Raw genomic sequence first — 24651 nt, 5'->3', positions numbered from 1 at the left:
CTTAAAGCTTTATCATATTATATTATATTTTAAAAATGTAAAATTAGAGAGTGTTATATCTTTTTTAAATCCATTAACTCAAAAGAATGAGTAAAACTATAATTTATTTACTTCTATATGTAGAAACAAAAAAATTGTAAAGAAACTTTGATACATCTTTAAAAATCTCTTTAAATATGTAACTGAGCTGTGAAAAAAGAGTAAGGAAGCGATATGCTAATTTATATTTTTTCATGTATTCCCTCCAAAAATGGGTGTCATCTCTCTCTGATTTTTTTCAAATGTCTTAGATAGAAATTTCTAATTTTTATAATGGAATTTTTGCTTTTCTTTTATATTGAAAATATATTCTGGTCATGAAATCTTGTGATTAATATAATGTGTTTTTTTAGTGTAATAGGTTTGGAATATATAGTTTTGCTAACTATTTTTAACAATGTATGATCCTCATCAGCATATACAACTGATAGACTTTCTGCTGCCAAGTTTTATTGAATATTTGAGGCTAAAAGAAAATTATTTTTGTTGACATTCTTGATGTCATAAAATACATTTTTTGAAGCATGAATTTCAGCATGTATCCGTATATTCTCTGCATCTATATATTTAAAGCATAACACAGAAAAAGGTTCCAAACTGTAAGTGTATAATTCAAAGAATTCTCCAAAGTGTGTAAATATCAGTAAAACATCATCCAGGTCTAGAACTAGCCAGAATAAAAAATCCCCAGATGTTCCTGCTGGATCACTCTGCCTTCCGTCCTCATGAAGGGTAAACACTGCCTTGATCTCCAACACATCAACTGGCTGCTGTCATTGTATTTCTTAACTTTGTATTCACAGAATCACAGAGAATTATCTCTAGGCTCTTTCACTCAAAATTATATTATCGTGAGATTCATCTATGTGTTATGTGTAGTTTCAATTCATTTATTTCAAACTAGCACATTGTCTCACTGTATGAATACATTCAAATTTTTTTCAATTTCACTTATGGTGAATTTTAAATTTTTTGGCTTTTTTGTTTTGTTTTTCTTTTTTTGTACTTGTTGATCATTGTGGTTTAGAGCTATTATGAATGATTTTGTCATGATCAGTTTGTTCCTGTCTCTTAACACACATATGAATGAAGGTCTCTTGAGTTTATTCTTGGGAGAGTAATTACAAAATCATAAAATATGTACCTTTTCAACATTAATAAGTAATGTGAATTTTTTTCCAAAATGGCATTCCAGTTTATATTCTCATGAACAGTTTATGTGAGCACCTATTTCTTTACTTTCTTGCTAGCCCTAAAAGATATTAGTATGTATCCTTCTTAGCACTCCAGAGATGTGTGTTATAGTTCTTTATGTTATACATTGCATTTACCGATTTTTATTAATAATGAGGAATTTTTCATATGGTTATTGACCTTTGGAAATTCTTCTATGTAAAATACTTGTTTAAGTCTCTTGTTCAATTTTTTTTCCTCTGTGTGTTGTCTTTCTATTGAATATGAACACACTCATATAAAAACACGCATATGTACTCCCTTACATGAGGGACAGGTCCTTAGTTGTTTGTCTTTTGTAAATATTATTTCTTCTTTCACTATGTGCCTTGATTTTATTCTTTTAAATTTATGTTTTGAAGAACAAAATTCTTAATTTTATAATAATCCAATTTAGTCTTTTTTTTTATGGTCAATAATTCATTTGTCTTATTTAAGGAATCATTACCAATGCTGAAGTAATAAAGGTGTTCTCTTCTATAGTTTTTCTACAAGTATTATTATTTTGCTCTTTAGATTTAAATACACAATTCATCAGGGATAATATTTTATTTAACTTTCATCCATTTTAAATAGTGGATTTTACCTACATTTTCTCTATGTTGCACAATAAAATTGTTCATTAGGAACCACAAAGAACGCTCCCTTAGTCAAGTACTATCTTTTTTTCTTTTTTAAGATTTTATGTATTTATTTGACAGAAAAAGAGATAAGTAGGGGAAGCAGCAATCAGAGGGAGAAGTAGGTTCCCCACTGATCAGAGAGCCCAACACAGGGCTCGATGCCAGGACCCTGGGATCATGACCTGAGCTGAAGGCAGACGTTTAACAACTGAGCCACCCAGGCACCCCAGTCGAGTATTATCTTAATCATATATTCAAGTACTTCCCTAGTTTCTAGAAAATTTCTGTAATCTTAACTTTTGGTTTTCTAGATTTAAAAATAACAAACTAGGTAGTAGATGAGAAGGAATAAATAGGAAAAGTGTGTGTGTGTGTGTGTGTGTGTCTGTGTGTGTGTGATGATTATTCCTTTGTAGCTTAACCAGTCAAAATTATTCCCTTGGAAATCATTATTTTGGTAATTTTAAAATTATATGATTTGAAGTAGTCTTCAGTTACTTTATCCTCTGTATTCTGTAGTACAGGTCACAAAATGAATATGAGTAGGCCGGCACTACTTCATGAACAGTTTACAAAACAGAAACAAACAAACAAAAATTAGTGTTCTCATATAAGTAAGGGGGAAAACCTACTGCTTGCTTTATTTAATGGGCAAAACCAAAAGTTTTATCGGTAGTAAAAATAATCTTTGTAGAATTACCAAGCCATTTGGAGTGCTATAAAGGAGCTGTTGTCAATAAAAGCTGTGATTATTACTATGGTTTCATTCCATTTCTGTGGTAATTAGTTATTATCATTTATTTATTACATTATTTTATGGTTATTGCTTGCAATTTCAGACTTTAAATACTGAATGCATAAACAGTGCTAATTTAATTACAGTATTAGAATTTTGAATACTGCATGCAGTGTTAAGATTATTAATAAGTATATTTCAAATGAATATTCTAATAGCAATTTGCATTTTTGTCTGATTTCTTGTTCACCATAATTTTTAACAAATTAATGTTTGTAGTCTTGAAAATTGTCATGCAGAAATGAATGTCATTCCCATGGGGCTGAATTTAGGAACTAAACTTTATGATGTTTACAGTTAAATAAAGAGATAACAGTGATAAAGGAGAGGACTCATATTTTTAATAAACTATATAGCCATTATTTAAAGGCTAGAGACCTAAAGAGAGATCTAAAAGTTCTTAAAATATCACACTTAGAAATATAAAATAATACGAAAAAGAGATGACATTTTCACACTCCTCCATTTGTTTTCCATTTAATAAGGCATAACATTTCTATTAATTTTAGGATAGTTTTGTTTTAGATTTATCTTGAACTTTGCTGATTCCATTTGATTTTATATTTCTAACACCTTGTCTTGTTTATCAAAGCATCAGAGACTTGCATCATTAAAAGGTTAATAGATTTCATGAGTGAGAAAAGTAATCCCATTTGATCAAATAGAAATTAGCTGGAAAGAAATATGAAGATGGATGGCATTTAGGGTATTTTGAAGTCTTGCATGTTTTTTCCTGCAAGTAATACATTAAAAGTAAGGTAGGAATAATGTGCAAATATCTTTTCATTATAACATACTAGGATTTATTAGGATAAAAAGCAATTTTATGTGGGACAGATTTGTAGAAAAACAAGGTGGAAATATTTTGGTAGAGACAAGAATGTATCTGAATTATTTCAGCCAGATTCCCTGTGAAAGATTGAGAAAAATATTTGCATACTGGAAATTTACTGAAGCGTGCTTTCATAAACATCTGTGAGAGAGTAAGGGAAGTGAGACTGAGAAGTACAGGACTGATCAGCTTTAACTGATTCCATGAAGAACTCTGAAACTCATCCACTCCTTCAGAACTGTGGCCTGTTGAAGCACTAGGGAAGTTTTAGAACTGCCATATAAAATAGTCACTGGAGGTTGGTTTCTTCTGGTGAGAGTGTAAACTTGTGCAAGATAATTCTCTAAGGCAATCTCAGGAAGAGACTCCATTCTGAGCCATCAGTAGCCAACAAGTCTGGCAACCAAAGTAATGATAGCATCAATCCTGAAAGGAAGACCTGAGTGTCACATTATAGCATTCAACATACTGAATAATAGGATAATACATATCTTGAAAAGTTTCCAAAGGTGGAAAGAGAAAAAAAGAGAACTAGGCAGCTCTGGGTCTTCCTTCTTCCACTGAGACACTGAGTTAATAACAATACCCGGATGAGAATATTGCTGTAAGAACTCTGGAGACTAACTGATTTCTCAGCAGGTATCTTGAAGGCCAGAAGGAAATGAGATGATACAGTCAAAGAGCTAAAAGAGAAAACAAAAGTGTTAATCAAGAATACTGTTTCTGGCAAAACTGTCCTTCAAAAATGAGGAAAAAATTGAGGGGCACCTGGGTGGCTCAGTCAGTTAAACCTCCAACTCTTTTTTTTTTTTTTTAAAGATTTTATTTATTTATTTATTTGACAGAGAGAAATCACAAGTAGATGGAGAGGCAGGCAGAGAGAGAGAGGGAAGCAGGCTCCCTGCTGAGCAGAGAGCCCGATGCGGGACTCAATCCCAGGACCCTGAGATCATGACCTGAGCTGAAGGCAGTGGCTTAACCCACTGAGCCACCCAGGCGCCCAACCTCCAACTCTTGATTTGGCTCAAGTCTTAAGATCTAGCTCCGTATTGGCTTCTGTGTGTGAGTGCAGGATAAGTCTAAATAAATCAAGAAGGTGGAGAACATACAAAGTAACTTCTATGATAATAATGGAATAAAACTAAAAATAAATAGCAGCAAGAAAACCAGAAAATCCACAAATATATGAAAATTCCACAGCATACTCTTAAACAACTAATGGGTCAAAGAAGATTTCTCAAGAGAAATTAAGAAATGTTCTTTGTGTGTTGAGTTTGCTAAGTTCTTTATAGATTCTGGACACTAGTCCTTTATCTGATATGTCGTTCAAGAAATGGGCAGAAGACATGAACAGACATTTCTGCAAAGAAGACATCCAGATGGCGAGCAGACACATGAAAAAGTGCTCCATATCACTCGGCATCAGGGAAATGCAAATCAAAACCACAATGCGATATCACCTCACACCAGTCAGAATGGCTAAAATCAACAAGTCAGGAAATGACAGATGCTGGCGAGGATGCGGAGAAAGGGGAACCCTCCTACACTGTTGGTGGGAATGCAAGCTGGTGCAGCCACTCTGGAAAACAGCATGGAGGTTCCTCAAAATGTTGAAAATAGAACTGCCCTATGGCCCAGCAATTGCACTATTGGGTATTTACCCTAAAGATACAAATGTAGTGATCCAAAGGGACACATGCACCCGAATGTTTATAGCAGCAATGTCCACAATAGCCAAACTATGGAAAGAACCTAGATGTCCATCAACAGATGAATGGATCAAGAAGATGTGGTATATATACACAATGGAATATTATGCAGCCATCAAAAGAAATGAAATCTTGCCATTTGCAACAACATGGATGGAACTAGAGCGTATCATGCTTAGCAAAATAAGTCAAGCAGAGAAAGACAACTATCATATGATCTCCCTGATATGAGGAAGTGGTGATGCAACATGGAGGCTTAAGTGGGTAGAAGAAGAATAAATGAAACAAGATGGGATTGGGAGGGAGACAAACCATAAGTGACTCTTAATCTCACAAAACAAACTGAGGGTTGCTGGGGGGAGGGGTTTGGGAGAAGGGGGTGGGATTATGGACATTGGGGAGGGTATGTGCTTTGGTGAGTGCTGTGAAGTGTGTAAACCTGGTGATTCACAGACCTGTACCCCTGGGGATAAAAATATATGTTTATAAAAAATAAAAAATTAAAAAAAAAAAAAGAAATTTCAAATAAATACAAATAGCATCTACCTACAAATTTTCACCGTTACAAGATTTCAAACGGGAGGACATCCTCTTCTCACTCCCTCCACACTAAATCTTCATTTTTCCCCCTTCAGTAAGAGTAATAATAAAACAGTGGTATGGAATAACCTTTCAAGTTACCTGCAGCATCAAAACCTTTATACACTTACACATGCACACACATACCCCCACGAGAGTATGTGTGCATCTGTATGTGTGTGTGTGTGTGCACGTGCGTGTGTGTGATTTTTAAATTTTCACCACAGAGAGCAGGGACAGTTATAATAAAGAACACATAATTATTAATCTGCCATCATATGACACACCATTCCATAAAACATTTCAGGGAAACCACAGGCAAAGAACTTCTCCTTAAATGAACAAGCCACATGTTCACATCATCAGAATGTATAAACAGCAGAAGTACAACAAGGCACTCACCCCACAGATCGGGTGATCATAAGCCTGCATCTTCAGTGGATGCGTGAGGGGGGAATGTGGCAGGACGAAATGAATTATGCAGGCAGCAAGCAAAATAAAAAAATCAAGACCGTACATTCTTCAGCGAAAACATACGCTTAATAATCTAGATGCTGCCTTCAAATGGATTAAACACACTTGAAAATCACACACTGTAATTTCACAAAGAACCTTATCGAACCCAAATGTCTTATTTCATCCTTGATCAGCTGGCCTTTCTTTTCCAATGAGGTGTTCTTCACATTAATTACTGTGTTCTTGTTGTTTGTTTTAAATAAAGAAGAGCCTGTCCGATATAGAAAAAAAAAAAAAAAGAAAAGAAAGAAATTAAGAAATGCCTTCAGATAAATGAAATCAAAACATGGAAATGCTGTGAAAGCTGTACAATAAAGGAAGTTTATAGCTCTAAATGGATACATTAAAAAAATAGGATTTAAATTCAATAACCTAACTTTACACCTCAAGAAATTAGAAAAAACATATAAACTAAACCGAAATGTAGCAAAAGAAAGGAAACAATTAAGATTGGAGCAGGGATAAATGAGATAGAAAAATTTTAAAAAGTTTTAAAAATTAAAAATTTAAATTTAAAAACTTAAAAATTTAAAAAAAATTTAAAAAATAGACAAATCAACAAAACTAAGAGTTTTTATCTCAAAGAGATTATTTGTACATCCATGATCATAGGATCATTCATCACAATACCTAAGAAATGGAAGAAACTCTAATGTCCATCAATAGATGGATGGATAAACAAAATGTAGTACACATGTACAGAGGAATATTATCGAGCCTTAGAAAGGAAATACTGTCATGTAGCTACAACATAGATGAACCCAAGTACATTATGGTAGAAAAAATAAGCCAGTCACAAAAGGCAAATACTATATGATATATATAAATAAGATATATATATATATATAGATATGATATATCTATAGTAGTCAAATTTATAAAAATGGAAAGTAGAATGGTGGTTACCAGGGGCTCAGGAGAAGGCAATGAGAGTTTTTTGGTGGTATAGAGTTTCAGATTTGCCAGATGAAAGTTATAGAGACCTGTTTCACAATGTGAATATACCTAACACTACTGAACTGTGTACTTAAAAATTAAGATAGTAAATTTTATATCACTTTTTATCAAAATAAACATATGAGTATGTTTATATGCACTATTTATAATAAATATTATAATTACAGAATGTTATATACTAAGCATTATTTTATATAATGTTAAATATGTTACTCTAACACATAATACATACATATTAAATACATATATATGTTATATACATATCTGTGTGTATATGTGTATATAAATCTGTGATATGTATGTATATACATATAATGTATATATAAATATAATCTCTGGAGATGAGATCTAAGCATCAGTATTTTAAAGGTTCCTGGATGAAAACCATATACAGCCAAAGTTAGCTTGGCGCTTGGCACTGAACTAGTAAGCGGACTTAGCAAGTGGTTCTGAAGCTCATTTTTCTTATTTTTAAGATAATCATAATAATATCTGTGCTGTTTACTTTTAATACATGAGAATGGGCTTTCTAGAATTCAAAAGTAACTTAAAAATTAAGTTTTAAAGGAAAATCTTGATAGAATCATGTGTTGTGTGTATGAGTGTTGTTAAATTATTTCAACTTTACTATATATTTGAAAATATTTTTCATTTAAGAAACATGCTTCATTGTGTTTTTAAAAACCCCCAATATTTAGGCATGATTTTATGGCCTTTCATCAAAAGAAAAAAGATATTCTCTTTTTTTTTAATTTTTTATTTTTTATAAACATATATTTTTATCCCCAGGGGTACACTATTGGGTATTTACCCTAAAGATACAAACGAAGTGATCCAAAGGGGCACATGCACCCGAATGTTTATAGCAGCAATGTCCACAATAACCAAACTATGGAAAGAACCTAGATGTCCATCAACAGATGAATGGATCAAGAAGATGTGGTATATATACACAATGGAATACTATGCAGCCATCAAAAGAAATGAAATCTTGCCATTTGCGACAACGTGGATGGAACTAGAGCGTATCATGCTTAGTGAAATAAGTCAAGCAGAGAAAGACAACTATCATATGATCTCCCTGATATGAGGAAGTGGTGATGTCACATGGGGGCTTAAGTGGGTAGGAGAAGAAAAAAGATATTCTTAATCATTTGCTATGCAGGTGAAATTATTGTTGGTCCTAATTATTTACTTCTCCTCCCAGTAAAAGTATTATATTTCTTTGCTCCATAAACATCAGATGTCCCATTTTACTTTCTTTGGTCAGTGAAATCTGAACAAGAATGACATATGCCTGGCACTTCCGAGAAGAGTCTTTCAGAGTTGAATCAGGGATCTTACTGGTAGTGAGGCCATCTTCCCAGGCTGGGGTTTTTTCTTTGTTCTTGAATAAAGAGAACAGCTGCAGGTGAGCCATGGAGAGACAGAGGAGGAGCAAATAATAAATGTCTGTTGTGGAAAGCAACCAAGATATTTTAGGTTTTTTTTAGTATAATATGATGAGAGCTCACCAACACAGCTTGAAGGTTATTAAAAACAAAAAATTACCCCTAACAAAGCAAATCGGCCTGATGAAGAAAAAAAGAAGTTAACACCTAAAGAAACTCACTTGTACAGACAGTTTTAGAAATGTTTCGTTAAAAATTATGGAATGAAGAACATATAATTAATAGCACTCTTAAGTTATGTCTGTACCTTTCTGCATTTAACAGCATGTCTTGCAGATGGTTTTATATTATCCCAAGTAAAATCTACCATCATTTCTCATGAATTCATTCTAAAGCTGTAGTGTGCTTTCATTAACCAATTTTCTGCTTGGGAACAATTAAGGTTTTAATCTATCTTTTATTAATATAAACAGTGCAACAATGAAAAGCCTTGGACAAATCGGTCCGTTTTTTAGTAAGTAAACTGGCCATTCTTTTAACTGGCTGCCCTTTCAAGTCTGTTCTGTGAGCTGTGTTAACACTCGCACAGGTCCTATATGCACTCACGCAATCAAATGTCTCCCAGTGTCTTTGTCTTTCTAACAATGTCATTTCAATACAATTAATCTTCATCCAATTAAATAACTGCTTTACTTTTCCTGTTGGGGTCTATCTCAACTGGAAAATCTTCAGTGAAGTGAACTGGTAAGATAAACTCCTCTTTTTCTTACTGTTTTTCCATTTAATAGCTACAGTTTGAGGCCCTTCCAACTATGAGGTATTGAGAACAGGAGAAAGAAAAAATATCGCAAGTATCTAATTTGACTGGCAGAAAAAAAAATTGTGAGAATTTAGACAGGTAAAATTGTAATCTGATCCTTTTTTTTAATCTGAATGCTCTGTATGTGGCAGAATCCAGTGTTGATTCTTTGTCTCTTATCACAGGCTTCTGGGTTCTTTAAGTCATCCCTTACCTCATATGGCTGAGGGTCCTTCATCTGTAGAATATTTGCCTTGGGCAATGCCATCTCCATCTGGCAAATTAAAAATATCCCACACTTTGGGGTTTCCAGCAGCACACCTTATTGCAAATTTCATCTCAGACTTCTGGAAGTAGTATTATGGAGCCAACATCTGTCCATAGGAAATTTGTATACTTCTGCAATTGAAGCCCCCGTATATCCCTGTTTCTTTGCTATGACACAGGTAGGCCAGCTGCAATGAAAACATTTTCTTCAGTCAGGTGTAATTCAGGCTCTAAACACTATGATCCTTAAACTACACAATACAGGTGTCAAGCAGTCTTGGAGGTTTATTGAAGTCTGTGTCACTTAGCTTGAGAAAGTTGCTAAGTTTTTCCTTCTCTCCTCACATGGAGAAAGTACAGACTATACTAACGTGCTGAAATTTTCTCAAACTCTCATTGAAGTTGTACTCATCACATGCCTCCTGAATCACTCGTTAATATCTTAGCCTTTTTCTTTATGGCCCAGAAAGGCATTGGCCGGTCCTACCAGAGCTGGTTTCACTATTTCTCGGTAGGTTTGGGCTGTGAAGCAGCTAGCTTTTAGGGCATTGGGATATTACAACTTGGCATAGAAAATAGGAAGATATTGAACAAAGCATTGAACTTATCGTTTCATAACTTGATGTTCACATGTGATCTGTATGTAGGCTATATCCCCAGAGGTGTAATTGCCGTGTTAAAGGGAATATGCATTGTTAAAGGGATTGCCTTAATAGTCTCCAAAGAGGTCCCATCTATTTTCATTACTGCAGAATTTAAAATTACTTGTTTGCCCACTCCTTTGTTGACTCAGTTTCACCGGTATACTTCTTTGGATAGATCAAAACACTGTAATGATTCTTTTCACTGTACTCTTTAAAAAATTACTGGGGTTGCATATCTTCCCATTTGTTGATAGGCCTTTTTTTAATATACACACTCTAAGTTCATATTTTAAAATATGGCCTGCTTTATCAACTTATATGTTATTTTACAGACAAAATAATAATAGTATAATTAAATTTCTCTATATTTGTTGCCAGAGTGAATAATGACAATATAATTTGATCAGTGATAAAAAGATTGCCATATTATAGTCTATTATTTAATTCATTGGCAATCAGTCATCTTATTTATTAAGTTAATTAAGCTAGACATTGAAGCATAATTTTTGACTTATTCTTCTTCAAGTTAAAGATCTCTGCTAGATGTTCACTTCTCTTCATTTCCAAGATATATCATATATTTAAAAATTATGTACAAATTTTGATTCAGTAATTTCGTGTCTGGGAAATAATAAAATGTGTTCAATGATCTATATACAGAAAAGCTTGTTATAAAAATCTATCAAGCAATTAAGGAATGTTTATATAAGATAATTTCCTTGCATTTGATTAAGTGATTTAGTATCTTATGCTATGAAAGGCATTTTATTAATTGAAAATGCTTATGTTTTTAAATACAAGGTAAGGAAAATAAATTTTAAAATAAATAAATAAATGCAAGGTGAAGAAAAGATTATGAACTAATAGAGTGTTATATCATTTTCAGAACCACTTATCTACATATATGTGGATATATAGAATACATGCAATTATATATTCATTAAAAGCCCATCCATGGAACACATAGAATATATGTGCAATGTATACAGTATATATATAATTATTGATGCATCTATAAGCCCATTGAAAGAATTGGAACTAGATTTTTGTATACATTAGTGTATAGTACTTGGTGTATTTTACTTTTTAAATAATAAGATTATAAATGCTTTTATTGTGATTTTCTTTAAGTGTTCTCTGTTGACCATGATTTTCACATTAGAAAATAATTATATGTGGTATCTCAATGTGGTTTTGATTTTAATCTCCCTGATGGCTAATGATGATGAACATTTTTTCATGTGTCTGTTAGTCGTTTGTATATCTTCTTTGGAGAGGTGTCTGTTCATGTCTTCTGTCCATTTTTTGAAGTGATTATCTGTTTTGTGTGTGTTGAGTTTGAGTTCTTTTTAGATCTTTGATATCAGCCCTTTATTTGTAGTGTCCTTTGTGAATATCTTCTCCCATTCTGTGGGTTGCCTCTTTGTTTTATTGACTATTTCCTATGCTGTGCAGAAGCTTTTGATCTTGAAGTCCCAAAAGTTCATTTTTGCTTTTGTTTCCTTTGCCTTTGGAGACATGTCTTGAAAGAAATTGCTGTGGTCAATGTCAAAGAGGTTACTGCCTAACTTCTCCTCTAGGATTTTGATAGATTCCTGCCTCACATTGAGGTCTTTTATCCATTTTGAGTGTATCTTTGTGTATGGTGTGAGAGAATGGTAGAATTTCATTCTTCGATACATAGTTGTCCAATTTTCCCAACACCACTTATTGAAGAGACTGTCTTTTTTCCACCTTACAACAGTTAGAATGGCCAAAATCAATAAGACAGTAAACAACAAGTGTTGGAGAGGATATGGAGAAAGGGGAACCCTCTTACATTGTTGGTGGGAATGCAAGTTGAAGCAGCCACTTTGGAAAGCAGTGTGGAGATTCCTCAAAAAAATTAAAAGTAGAGCTACCCTATGACCCTGCAATTGCACTACTGAGTATTTACCCCAAAGATACAGATGTAGTGAAAAGAAGGGCCATATGTACCCCAGTGTTCATAGCAGTAATGGCCACCATTGCCAAACTGTGGAAAGAACCAAGATGCTCTTCAGCAGATGAATGGATAAAGAAGATATGGTCCGTATCTTCTTAATACTCTATATACAATGAAGTATTATGCCTCCATCAGAAAGGATGAATACCCAACTTTTACATGGATGGGACTAGAGGAGATTATGCTGAGTGAAATTAGTCAAGCAGAGAGAGTCAATTATCATATGGTTTCACTTATTTGTGGAGCATAAAGAATAACATGGAGGACATTGGAAGAGGAGAAGTGAGTTGGGGGAAAGAAGTGAGAGGAGAAGAGAAGTGAGTTGGGGGAAATCGGAGGGAGAGAAAAACTATGAGAGACTGTGGACTCTGAGAAACAAACTGAGGGTTTTGGAGGGGAGGGGAGTCGGGGGTTGGATGAGCCTGATGGTCAGTATTAAGAAGGGCATGTATTTCATGGAGCACTGGGTGTGGTGCATAAACAATGAATTTTGGAACACTGAAAAGATTAAATTAAATTTTTAAAATTATATATATTTTAATATATGAATATAAATATAACAATTAGGTTGAACTGTAGATTTTTTTGAACTTTTAAAATAGAATAATGTGATACACCCCAAAATTAGGTTGAATGAGGATAAATATGAAATTACAATCAGATCATTAATATAAGTAATTAAGAATAAATTTGATATGAAACAGAAACACATACATACATTATTATACATCTGATAGATAAGAGCCATGAATTTGATCCTTCTTTAGATGTCAAACCATTAATAGTTGATAACAGGATTATTAAATGGGCAGGTAAGATAGAGCACAGGTTTCTAGGTGGCAAAGGTCAGTCTATTTTTCTCTTTTCGTCCACTTAAGAGAGGATACTAACATCTTTGCAGCATTACTATCTTATGATCAGTGACAGGTTTTATTAAGCTGTTTGCTGTAATGTTTCATGACCATAGAAAAATAATAGTATAAATTTAATATTTGAAATGAAAAACCATCTGGCTAATAATGCAAACTAGTTCTAGGAGGAAAATGTGTTTGTGTGTTTGTATGTATACATACCTATACATTTGAGGAAGTCAGATGGAAAGGAAGATGATTTAAAAATAGATGTCATAGTTCAGTGATTCTCCTATATCAAGTCTGATCTTGATTATATCTTTAAAAGGTTAACATTCCCTGTGGGAGGCTCCCTTTTTGGGTAAAAACATTCTATTTTAGAATTACCCATGGTGAAAACCTACATGTGCCCTAAAGAAAAACTGTTTCTGAGATATTTAAGTAAGCTATTGTTTGGAGAAATCTTCAAAATAGAATCTTTCTTGAAGGTGCACCGAATGTTCACAAAAATTATTTTAACTGCCTCTTTACAATTCTACCATGAAATAATATAGTCTATAAAAAAGATCCTGGAGCAAAACTTACAAGTATGGAGGAGGATATGTATTGTTTAACCAGCTGCTATAAATTTAATGTGGTAACATTATTGTCACAAAGAATTTTATTGATTTTTTTCCAAGTTACTTATCTACACATTTATTGTGTCAGTTCCCAAATTTATTTTACTCTGAATTCCCGTAAGAACGTATTAATTAACTGCTATTTATAATGAAAGGAAAGAAATATGATTTGATTTGAATAAAGGTTTAACTGAATACAAGTATTGCGCTGACATTTAAATGCTTTTATTTTTGCCTGAGTTTGGAAAATGTCACATAATTTGAAATTTAATTTATTTTATCAACATACACAGCGTGACTCTTTGAAACAAATTTTGAGTTTGTGTACTTCTCCATTGTATGGTATATTTCTTAATCTGAGTAGATTATCCAATTGATTTTCACGACTACAGTTATAATATATGAATTACTATGGGTTTTTTAATATAGGAAGACTACTATAAAACAACAAAATAAACATTAAACAACATGTTTGTCATATCAATTGGCCACATATACTACCAATACCCTTTAATGATAATTCAGTGCTCTGAAACATTGCTCTGATATTTTTAATATTGAAAATATATTCTCTCTAAAAAAATTTTAAAGATGGCTAAGATTAATTAGGAAGTATTTGTAGCTCTATAATACTTTTTGATATTCAGTTAGTTGGGTGAATGAGCATATTGGTTGTTTATAGTCATGTCTCTCCTGATTTAGCAGATAACAGGGCCCCTACTATACTATGTTAAATATGTTGAATCTTCCCCAATAGCAAACAATAAAATGCTCTTTAACCATTAAGTTTTTTTTTTTTCTCATTCAATGTAAGGTAAAAATATATATATATAAACATCACGTATGATGAAATCTTAACTTGGAGGTATACCAGAAAGAATTTTATTCAAGATGCTAACCATGAATATTAAGATTACAAAAAATGTCTTTTTCATCAATGTTTAATTAAATTATATTTGTCTACAAAGATTAAGCATGAAAGTGGATTTATATAAACACTTTGTGTTCCTTCTAATATTTAATGAATTGACCATGAGCTTTAAATTTGTTTCTCTTGCTGCATTTGTTTTACCTTGCAACAATTTAATATTCCTTTTCATGAAACTTTGTAGAATGATACATTATAAACAAGGAGTGCATTGCTTTATGTTTCTAATGTGATTCTTTGCATTACTTGCTGAGCATATAAGGAAATAAGCTATCTCCGATTGCTCTCAGAATTACACATTACAGAAAGATAGTGTTATGAGTCATATTTCGGAGTATCCTGGGTAATGAAATTTAAAGCATCATAAAGGCAAATGGCATTAGGCATGTGGTTACAAGAGCATGTGCTCACTCAGGTTCTGGTCAGTTGATTTTTAAATAGGAAATAGAAATCTAGGGCACATATCTTCCACGCTGGGGCCTCATCAGAGTTTTAACCACCATTGCCTATGTGAGGGAAAATCCTTCCTTGAGATACTTAAGATTGGCAAAAGTTGGTATGATTAAGGAATCAATTTCACTACTAGGTCTCTATATATAGTTTTGTAAAATACCCTCCCATTAGTCTGAAATGTAAATTTGGAAAGCATTTGTGTCTAGATGACACAAGAAGTTATATATACAATTTTCTAAGTTTGTTCTACTTATAAATTAAATAGTAAATTTTATATACTACAGTTTCCTACCTAAAATCTACCAATCAATATCATGTAGTAGAAAATCATCTATGAAGTATTTTTTTTCAGTCATTTTATTTAATTGTAATTGTGGAAACTTACTGATTTCATGGGATTTTTTCATAATTATGTATTTTTAAATATTTTTGTATTTGTAAAATCTGCTGTTGGGGTGATTTCAGGAAATTAAACACATGTTTATACTTCTTATGGTCATTGAGGTAACATTTAGTAAATCATTCTTCAAATTTATTATACTATGCTGTATGGCCTGTAGATTAAATGTATATATATTTCAAAAGTTTATAAGGAATCCTATGGAGATAATTTGCATTCTTTAGGCAAACATATTTCTATATCTTGTTTGGTTTCTGTTTAATATACACAATATCTTTCTATTCAAGTTTGTATCTTCTTATATGATATCACATAAATTTATTTCTGACAACTTCTTTTCTGGATTGTCTAGCAGATATAGACTTACTATAGCCTTACAGAAAAGAAAATGTGGGGCACCTGGGTGGTTCAGTGGGTTAAAGCCTCTGCCTTCAGCTCGGGTCATGATCCCGGGGTTCTGGGATCTAGCCCCGCATCTGGCTCTCTGCTCCGCGGGGAGCCTGCTTCCTCCTCTCTCTCTGCCTACCTGTGATCTCTCTCTCTGTCAAATAAATAAATAAAATCTTAAAAAGAAAAGAAAATGTTATTATAGTTTCTTACAAGTTTGCATTTGTATAGCAAAGCTGGATTAATAACTGAGAAAATGTGGATTTTTATTTATCTATAAATATTTGAGTGCACAATAAGCCAAGACTAAAAGGAGAATTTTGTGCATAGCTATTTCTCTGGAGGGAAAAGATTTTTGTCATGACTTACTATATTAGTTTACAGTAAAACTCTATAGAGCAATTAATATCATTTTTAAAATTTTTTATTGTAGATTTTACTTCATTAAAAAATTGGAATTCAAATATATTTCAAGGAGTGTACTGTAGCCTTAAAGTGTTAAGACATATGTTACTTTTTCATTGAAGAAAAAAGATAGAATTTATCCCTCTTGATAACTATGAATAATGGAAAATTAAAGAGTATCATTTTAGCTATGTTGGAAAGTATGGCTCACCTTTTGTAGGCTTTTACTTAAGTTTTAACTTCTCAGTTAACTAACCTCTTCCCAACCACAGAAATCTGTGTATACAAATTATAACTCAAGTTTACTTCATAGCACTTTTAGTCTTTGACATAACATAAGAATTCATTTATTTATTAAGTTATTTCATTCATTCACTTGCTAGTTTATTCATCTGTTTTCGGTGTCTCCCCACTAAATTAGAAACTCCAAAACAATAGAAGTTTTTGTCTGTTTGTTTCACTGCTATATACCTAGAATAGGGTTCAGTACATAATAAAAGATGATTTAATATTTATTGAATTGATTACTTATTGGGACTTATGCATAATATTCTAACTGTAGATGTAAAATAGATTTCTACTACATTGTATCAGAGACTATTATATAAGTTGCTAACAATAAAAACTTTTTTTTTTTTCCTAATTGAAAATTGCAAAGGAACAGTCATTCATCTTTATGGCTTCACTGCAACATTGGCCAACATTACTGGAATTTCATAGATATTTATAAAGTGAATTAGTGGAACCAATTTCAAAGCATGTTATCAGAGGGAAACAAATATAGTACTGACTAGATAGATAAATACTATGGAATACAGGGTAAAAAGTAATGCTTTAGGTGGTGTCAAGAGTCCATAACTTACATATATTGTGCAATGATTACATGAATTTAATATCCATCATCTCATACAGAATCAAAAAGAATTTTTTTCCTTATGAAGAGAACTCTTGAGATTTATACTCAACAATTTTCAAACATATCATATGCTTGTGTTAACTATAATCATCATATTGTACATTACATCCCTAGTACTTATTTATCTTATAACTGAGACATTGTACGTTTGACCATCTTCATTCAATTCCACCTTCTTCCACCCCCCATCTGTGGTAACCACAAATCTGTCCTCTTTTTCTGTTTTTGTTTTTTTTATTTTTATTTTTTTTTCCAGATTCCACATGTAAGTAATTGTCTTTTTCTGCCTGACTTATTTCATTTGGCATAATGTCCTCAGGAACCATTCACATGGTCACAAATGATAGGATTTCCCTCCCTTTTTTTTCCTTTAAAGATTTTATCTTCACTGTAGATGACCTGAGCCAAAGGCAGACACTTCACCAACTGAACTACCCAGGCACCAAGCTTTAAAAATGATTTCTTAATCCATTTTGTTTTTCTCACAAACATCTTTTACTTCATGAACTTTTAAAATAATTATTAGACAATAAATGGCCATCTTATGCTATATATGTTTTTAATCTTCTGTATTTGATTAAAAATTTTTATCTCTAGTTATAGGATGTTATAATTGCCTTGAGCTTATTAATAGTAAACAAAGTATATAGGATCAATGAAGAAAATTCAAATATTTAGAGAAGTAAAGGAACATAACAGTCATGCTCTCTCCAGTCATAGGCAAGAGATAATTACTATGGATGTAATCATTTATTCTCTTAAAAAATCAAGATTATGACTGAGCATATTTCTATGTGAACCAGTTTAATTCTATGACATTGTTTTCATTACTGTCTTAGCACATGATCCCTTGTATACAAATTAATTTCCTCAAACTATCCCTACACACCAAGGTCATCTGCAGTTTTTTACCATTTAAGTAGAACAACAATCGTAGAATTAAATCTTTATGCACATATTTTAGATAAAGTTGTGGAGTCATAAAATTGAATAAGAGAGTTTTAAGGTTTTTACCATTGCAAACTTATACTTCAGAGGAGTTGTATAAGTTTATAGTTCATCTAGCAGTGTATGAGAATGCTGGTGTACTTTTACTTACTGTAATTCTTTTTCCTTATATTTAATATTTACCTAATCATAGCCTAAATTTTCATGTTGTTGTCATTTCAAGAAGTCTTCCTTGTATTCTGAAAACATGGTTAGTTTTCTCTTTTGCAATAGTTATAGTTTTTTAACAATTTTATTGTTGAATTTCACAGGACACTATTAGGTATTAGTGGCAATCATTGGTTGTTTTCATTGCTTTGCCAGTTTGCCACTTCAGGTCCTATTGGTTCTGTAGACATTAAACTCTGGCATAAAGGGTGCCTATACTGCCTTTTCTCTGGACTTGGAATATTCATCTCATGCTGGTATTTTTAGCTTCTTCCATGGCCTCCAGTCCTGAATAATGTCTTTGCCACCTCCTCATTTTGATCCAAGATATTTGATGTCGAGAGGTCAGAGTCTTTGAAAAATGCTTTTCTGGTTCTAATCTATAGTCTTTTAATATATGCAACAATCAGAAGGAAATATGTAAACGTAATATATATGTTCAGGTTTTCTGCAAAATTCACTTTTTCAAAAGTCTGCTAAAATATAGTGTAACAACTAAAAGAGACAGTAGATCTTATACAAGGCAGATTTATAGCTATTGCTTCTTTTTTCCTCCCCCCTGCTTGTGGCAGCTAACCTTGGCAAAAAGAACCCTTTTTGCTTTTGGAGTAAAACCTGTAAATTCAGATTTTTCTCTTTTTTCCTCCCAAAACCTTGTCTTCGGCTTTGTCATTGTCTTCATTCATCACCAATTAACTTAAATGTGGATGAAATTCTGGAATATTTTGTTATTATATCTTGAACAGTCCTTTTAAATTTCACTTGTAATTAGTAATTAATATTCTTCTTTGTTCAAATACAGAAAAGACTTGGTATTTTGAAGAACTCACTTTTTTTGATTGGCATTATTCTACTTTTAAATTAAAAGAAAATGTAAAAAGGCTATTTTTGTATAGCATATGTTAATAAAAATAATGCTACTGATTTTCATTTGCAGCTTGTACAAATAAATGTTTTAACATTACATAAAAATTAAATTTTGACATTTTACATTTTAACATTATATACAAATTACATAAAAGCAGTAGGTCAGAGAGAGAGAGAGCGTATTCAACATATATCTGATGGCCTTAATTGCTTACACTATTTAAGTGTATTTAAACAACTTTGAGGTGAATTTGATAAAAGAAACCATACCATTTTAAGGAGTAAATCTTGTTGCCTTTCCTATGTATTTAAATTGGACCATTTTACTTAATAAATCATAGGCATTTTCCTTTTTATTATCTGTAGTTCTCTTTTAAAACTTTAAATCTTATCAACTCTTTTAGTAATATTAACTTCCCCTGTCTAGGCTAAGGTCTGGATAATTCAGAGATCTTTTAATCCTAAAGAAAGTGGGAAGGTGTCCACATGCATGGCCATTGCTTAAAGATACTCAGAAACAAAACCCACACACACATCCATGTACAGATACCAATAATACATTTTTATATGTAATTTGGAACTGTTACTCTAATGTTGTCTTTGATCATTTTATTCTTTTAATTAATACGTATTTTTACTACTTTTTAAAAAAATTTGGGACTACGTTAATTTACTTTCATTGTCCTTTCTAGCAATTATGGTGGGAGTTATGATTCTTGGGAGAAATTTTACTTTTTCTTTTTCAGGAAATAGTTTTCTTTTTTTAAGATTTTATTTATTTCTTTGAGAGAGAGGGAGAGAAAGAGAAAGAGCACAGAGGGAGAGTTAGAGGGAGAGACAGACCCCACTGAACAGTCCCACTGATGTGGGACTCGGTCCCAGGATCCTGAGATCATGACCCGAGCTGAAGGCAGACACTTAACCAACTGAGCCACCCGGCGCTCCTTAAGGAAATATTTTCGTAAGAAATTTACATGTTCTTTTGTTTACTGTGAAATCAAGACAAGCCATGAAAATAACATGAATGTAATACCCTTTACAACACTGTAAGACAGCTTTTAAGCTTTTTGCTGATTGGCCTAGGTTAAGGCTTTTTGTTATTATAAGTAAGGAATTCTTTTGTGTGGAGGAACCAAAGAGAGATTTATGAGAAAATTGTATTTATCCTGGAAATCTTTTGATTTTTAAAAAATCTAGCTTTTATAGAAAATTAATTTGTAAAAGCAGTCATTTGACTTAATGCATGGAGAATCAATCCTCACATTTACTGAATAGAAAATAGAATTTGTGGTCAGCATAATAAGATTTCTTCTCCTGATTAAGATAGATGTTTCTGCAAGTGGGTTGTATACATTTTGCAAAAGAAATAACCTTGCTAAATGCATCACTGCATTATCTTGCTTACAGAAAAATCCTTCCTTTCTTAGTTCTTGTGACCCTAATCTATTGGTTAAATGGGTGTAAAATGCTATATGCATGGTGCATAATAGTAGACTGTAGAGATTTGTATATAAAACACTTAAAGCAAGTAAAAGTAAAGTCCTCAGAAATTTATCTCCCTAGGGTTAATACATTAAGTTTGAATTTACAAAGCTACAACTGTGTTCACATTACTATGAATAAATATCGTCCATTCATTTAAAAAGTAACTCTCATGCTGTGAAGTGTGTAAACCTGGCGATTCACAGACCTGTACCCCTGGGGATAAAAATATATTATATGTTTATAAAAAATTAAAAAATAAATTAAAAAAAAACTAATGATGCATTATATGTTGGTTAATTAAATGTTATAATAAATTTTTTTTAAAAAGTAACTCAATGTAAAAGTACATAGATGCACTCTTGGCTCATTTATCTCATTATGTGTCATAATATTAAAAAAAAAACTTGTGAGTTTTTAATTTTTATTAGTGTTCCAGTTAACAAGAGCACCAAAATTTGCTGACAACCTTCCCCAGCTTAATGTGATATCTGAGCAAAGAGAGGTTTCACACCCTGCTCAGCATACAGGTTTTAGCAGTGGACCAGAAGCTCACAATTTGGGTGTGGATTTCTATCAAAATTTGGATGAAACTCCTCTCCTTTTGGGAGAATTATGTTAAAGTAGAAAAAGATCTAAATGTGGGGTTTGCTCACTGAGGTCTCAGGTTTCAGACCATATACCTGGCAGATGTCATAATGGATACTGACACATGGGGGAGACTGAAGGCTTTGAGAATTGGGCTTGTTTATCTACTTTATTTAGCTTAGCTTGACTTTCAAACCAAAGATGTTTTCCACTGTGAATTATTTACACAAATTTGGGTATTTTCTTGGTTTGAGTATCTGGACCACAGAATCTTTTTGTTGTTTGTTATTTTAAAAAGACCTTTTAGGTTCTAATTTTAGAAATACTTGTTTATTACAGATATTTGGAAATAAAATAGAAGAAAATAACCCAACAACACAGAGTATAAATATTTTAGAGGCGAGGATGTATTATTGTTAAGTCTTTTCATGTCTTTTGTCTTCCTATTTGTCATATCTCTCTCTATCATCTAACTCATCCATCTGCCTATTTTTAAAAATGAAACAGCTATAGTACTGCATATGTCCCTGTAGAACATGTATATTTGTATATGTATCTATTTACATCTCTATTTAAAAACTGCAAAGTAGTCCATCTTAATTATATAATGTTATAAGCAATACTGGAATAAATATACATTAGAGATATATTTACAAATAATCATTATTAGTTCCTTAGGAAAAATTCATAAAACTGCAAGTTTAATAAGTTCACTTTAAAGAAATTTGATTATTGTCAAATCTCACCAGGAAGATACCAATTGGTTGGTATAATTTTTGTAATATGTTTAATAGCTTATATGAGTTTAACTAGTTTCTATTTTTATCACTTCTTAGATGGTCTTTAAAATTTATCCTTTTTGGAAAATCATTAAAATCTTCTTTGTGTCATTATGGGTCTGTATTATAAGTGATTGAGATTTAAGAAGTGAGCCCTTAATCATTGACTGTATAGCATAAGCAAGAGGCTAAACCAGAGAAGATACTGACTACCACACTGTTTCATTTTTCCTCAAGGAATGGCTCCAGTGATGGGGACATGGCTTAGCGCAGATGTGGGGAATAGTCTCATTGTTTTGGGAGCCTTGCAGTTTTGTGGACCAAAGTTTCCTGCAGTTTTATGGACAAGAAGACTGGGCCAGAGGGAAGGAGAATGGTAAGGGCTAAGAATGAAAAAGCACTAAGGCAGAGTAGATAAAAAATATCTTCAGGTTTTCTTACCTCCGTCAGATCAGGATATCTCAGAAGAGATGCCTGGGAAAGGCCTCTTCTGAAGGCTCCAGGGCAGAGGTCTCTGAATGCAGATATCTGGGCTAGGATTTCAGATATGCAGCACATGGTGGGCTAGGGAGACCTGAGTTCTTGACTCTAACTGTCTTTAGCAGCTGCAATGCATTGACTGCACAAGCCTTATGAGGACAGGGCAGCTTTCCCCCAGTGAGGAGTACCAAATAAAGCCTTGGTAATGGCCTATGGTTAGGTTTCAGTGATTATATATAGATTTGCGGCCAGGGGCCAGACTTCTCAACAAGATACGTTAAATCAAAATAAATATTTATACATTATGTGATACATATGCATATATATTGAATCACATAAACTTTAATTATGATTGCATAAAAAAATAGCCCATGTCTGCAGGTGGTGATTTATCAACCTGCTTACTGCCAGTAGAAATCTGTGGGCCAACAGCTTTCTTTCGTTTTGCCCCCACCCTTTCCCTTGTGGTTCAGGCTGGCAGTGTTTCTGCTGATAGGAAATTCTTAAGAATTTTATGGGTCTCCCTTATATATCACGTGGGTTCAGTGAACTCAACAAGAGGCACCTCCCCAACATCTTTAGGAGATAATTCTATCTCAATTTCTGACTTCTGCTGACGTGGTTAAGACCAGTATGCTTGTGTTTTGTGATGTCTGTTAGTTTGGTTAAGAGAGTTCGCGATCCATATCCTTAATCTGTTGTGACTACATACTCTGGATTTTGGTCTTTCTCAGTTTTAAGGGAAGAGATGTAGAGTCAAACGTGTTTTTTTACTCTAAATCATGTTTTCCTGACAGGGAATCTCTCTTTCTCCTTTTTTTTTTTTTTTAAAGATTTTATTTATTCATTTGAGAGACAGAGAAGAGGGGAGAAGGGAGGTGCGGGGGTGAGGAGGGAGGTAGGAGAGACAGAGGAAGAGGGAGAAGCTGACTTCCCACTGAGCACAGAGCCAGATGTGGGCAATCCCAGAACCCAGAGGTGAGGACCTGAGCCAAAGGCAGAATCCCACCTGACTGCTCCACCACGGTGCCCCCGTGAGAGTGATTCTCTTTATACTAAGGTCTTTCCCATCCGGAGAGGCTGAGGGTTGGCCAAATTGTCAAGTCCTGGTTATTTTTTCTTTTACAATTATTTTTGCGATGTGCTTTTATTTTACTACAACCAGTCAAAGAAATCAGACCACACCTCCAGTACCTTGCTTGAAATCTCCTAGACGAAAAATTCAAATTTATTCACCAATTCTGCTTTACCCATAACTGCAGGACATAATTCCATTAAACTTTCTGCCTATACCTGTTAAAATGTTTCTCAGTTTCTAAGGCCACACCAGCAGCAGCTTTAAGTACCATGTTTCTACTAATAGTCTGTTCATGATGATTTATATACTCTCTAAGGCAATTTAGATTTTCTATTATGCTACTCAGTTCCTTTGGATCCCTTACTAGCAAATATGTTAGCATCCATTTTACTACTAACAGCTTGTTCAAGGAACTCTAGGGTTCTTTCATCATGTTCCTCAAATTCTTCTAGTCCCTGCCAACTGCCCATTTCCAAACCCAGTTCCACACTTTTAGGTATCTGTTCAATACACCTCACTTCTGAAACTGAAGTTTATATTACTTTTCTGTTGCTGTCATAATTAATGACCACTAACTTGGTGGATTAAAATAAGACAACTTCATCTTACAGTTCCAGAAGTCAGAATCATCTCAATGTTCTTGACTGGTGTGAGTTCTTACCTGAAGGCTCTGGGGGAATGCCCACTTCAAAGTTCACTGAAGTCCTAATGGTTGTGTTTTAGGACTGAGGCCCATGTTTCCTTGCTGGCTGTTAGGAGCATCTCTCACCTCCTTCTAGCCACCTGCATTTCTTGTCACATTGCCGCTTCCCTCTGCAAACCTGCATAGGTGAATAAAATTTTTCTTGAGATTCAAAACTCTCTAACATCCCCTTCTGCTGTACCCCACTACC

Source organism: Mustela putorius, unplaced genomic scaffold, assembly GCF_011764305.1.
Source record: "Mustela putorius furo isolate JIRA1106 unplaced genomic scaffold, ASM1176430v1.1 tig00000281_pilon_pilon_pilon, whole genome shotgun sequence".
Taxonomy (NCBI): Eukaryota; Metazoa; Chordata; class Mammalia; order Carnivora; family Mustelidae; genus Mustela; species Mustela putorius.
Note: the sequence above shows the minus strand (reverse complement) of the source record.